Genomic DNA, 2,926 nt, shown 5'->3' on the forward strand with positions numbered 1-2,926 from the left:
ACGGAAATTACCCTTGAATCGATCGGCTGATCGATCCAGCCTGGGTCAATCGATCGGCTAATCGATTCCGCGATGTTCTGGTCGCAGAAAATGCATTTTCAATCGATTGACTGATCGATTGGATTTCTGATTTTCTGAAATCTAATTTCAGCAAAATTCAGAAATACCCTAGAAATTCTATAAGATTCTAAAAAAAATGAAAACTCATATAGACATTACTTAGGGTATATATTATCATGGGAAAATAGTTTTCTATGAAAATAATTCCTATTTTCAAAGATTGATAAAAACTTAAAACTTGTAAAAACTTCAATGTTTTCTTCTAGTTGATTGCTATCAAAAGATAGTCTTCACCAAGGTTTTCCAAAGTATATTTGAAATCATTTTCAAAACCAATATTCAACCATGTTTCTTGGGCTCAATGCACATGACTTGTACATTAGCTTTCCCAATGATTGGAAAACACATAATTATGTGTTTTGATGAACCTAAAACACAAAAAGAATGCACTAAATCAACATCTTGAGTTTTGTTCATCTTCCTAACATCTCACTTGTATTTAATGTGTACTAAAACACATACAAGTCACCTTATAGTTCTTTGTGAGATGTAAAGTTTAGTTTTCCCCTAAACTAAGGATCATGCATATCTATCTAGGTATTTTAATTTATAAACATTCACCTAGGGTGTTATTTGTTAATCAATGTCTTTTGTCCTTAATTGAAAGGAAATTAAACTAATGCATGATGATTTATGGCATACATCAAAATGAATAATTTTCAAAAGAAAATTTGCTATAACTACATGATGTATGTATGACATGACATGATATTTTTGTATTTTTCATAATGAAGCATGAATGCAAAATATGATGTCATGGCATATGATGGACAAACAATCATGAGAAGTTTGTATAAATAAAATATACCAAGATTACCTATCTAAGTATCCTTAAACCTTACCTAATTTAAAATTAAATCCTAGATTGCTCACTTTTTCTCAAGAAAATGTCAAACTCCCAATTTTAGCATTTCTTTTTCTTTTCTTAATTTGTGTCAATTTAAATTAAGCATAATTCCTTAAGGTAGGATTTAATGTTGTGGAGGAGTGCAATTCACATATAGGGAAGTATCTTCAAAACATGAATGTCAACCATTTGGAGCTCATCACTTGGTAACTTCTTTAAACTTCATAAATCTCCTCCACATTACATTTTTAGTTTTCATTGGGACAATGAAAAGTTTAAGTCTGGGGGATGTTTAGGTTTAGGTTAGCGTTTGTCATATTTCTTAGTTTTTACACATTTCTTTTTGAAATTTTTCCTAGTTGCATCATTCATCACATCATGATTATTTGTTCCTTAATTCAAAAATACTAGCATGTTTTATCTAGATATTTATGTTGTGTGATTTGGTATGCTAGTATGTCTATTGATCTATGTTTTCCTATCTATAGTAGCATGAAGTGAGCATTGTTATTACTAGAAGAATTTGAATGTTGGCCTAGTTTTAGGATCTCTTCACATTATTCTTAACTTTGATGGTAGATATTTTTAAAAATAGTCAAGATTCATAGAACCGAACTAGTACTCTTGCTTCTATGGTGACCTCTCAACTATATTTTGGTTACTAGATAAACTCATATCATACAAGCTCATTTGGAAAAATCAATCCTTAAAAAAAATGAATGAAGGTTTGTTCAAGTTTAATACTTTGTAAACATTCAAAGAAAGAAAAAAAATAAGGGATAAAAAAATAGTTATCGTGAGTGGAAACTAGTAATTCACCCCTTTAAGACCGAGTTAGGTTACTGGGAAATGAATATTATGTTTCTCTTGATACTGAGTATTCCTTTGAGACCTTGTGTAGACGATGCATAACATTTTTGTGGGGAACGAACCTTGCATGTAGCAAGTAAGTGTCTATCGCCGGAAGTATGAGGAACACGGTTAAATGAAAATTTGACTAGGCTTAGAGATTGACAATTGAGAAAGTTAAGTCACTTATCACACTGAGCACAGAGAACTTCTACTTAGGTCACACTTAAATAATTTTTGTATCATGTTCATCAATGTAACTATATGATAGGTTTATATTGATTCATTAGGGATTATTATGTCATCTATGCACATAAATCTAGATTGCGGGTTTTGCTTGAGGACAAGCAAAGGTACAAGTCTGGAGGTGTGATGTGCGTAGATTATATACGCTTTTATGCATACTTTAACGCACATCTACTTGTATTTCATTAGTATAATCTATATTTATTACACTCTATTTCATTATAATATCATACTTCCATTATATTCTATTTGGAAATCTGCTCTTTACATATTTTGATTGGTAGGACGTGATTTGGAGCAAAAATAGAGCTTAAATGGAGTTTAGAGCTTCCAAAATGCCCGGACCATGGTTATGAGGTATGGATGTATGAAAATATGGCACAAAATAAGGTCCACACGGCCTGCCCATGCCTAAAAGGCATGGCCGTGTCAATTCTACATGGGTGTGTCAATTCCACACGGCCATGTCATTTTCAACACTGTAGACCAAAAGTAAATAGTCATAACGTTCTACTTGGTTGGAGTTATGAGGCAAACCATATATCAAAATGTAGACAACTTCAAGATATACAACTCTTATGAAGACTTCAACCAGAGAAAACCACGTCTTGAAGGTCTAAAATGTGTTTCTATGAGACACAGCCTTGGCACATGGCCGTGTCAAATCCTGCATTTTTTGCACTATACACCAAGAGTAAAATAGGCATAAGTTTGTGTTCTGTTGGAGTTTTGGGTGTTCTTTATACCAAATTATAGCTAACTTCAAGATCTACAATTTTGATGAAGAGATTAACTCAAGAATATCACGATAAGAGGTACTAAAATGGCTTACAAGGCTAGGTTGTGTGGGGCACACGGTCGTGT

This window comes from Zingiber officinale, chromosome 3A, assembly GCF_018446385.1.
Source record: "Zingiber officinale cultivar Zhangliang chromosome 3A, Zo_v1.1, whole genome shotgun sequence".
Taxonomy (NCBI): Eukaryota; Viridiplantae; Streptophyta; class Magnoliopsida; order Zingiberales; family Zingiberaceae; genus Zingiber; species Zingiber officinale.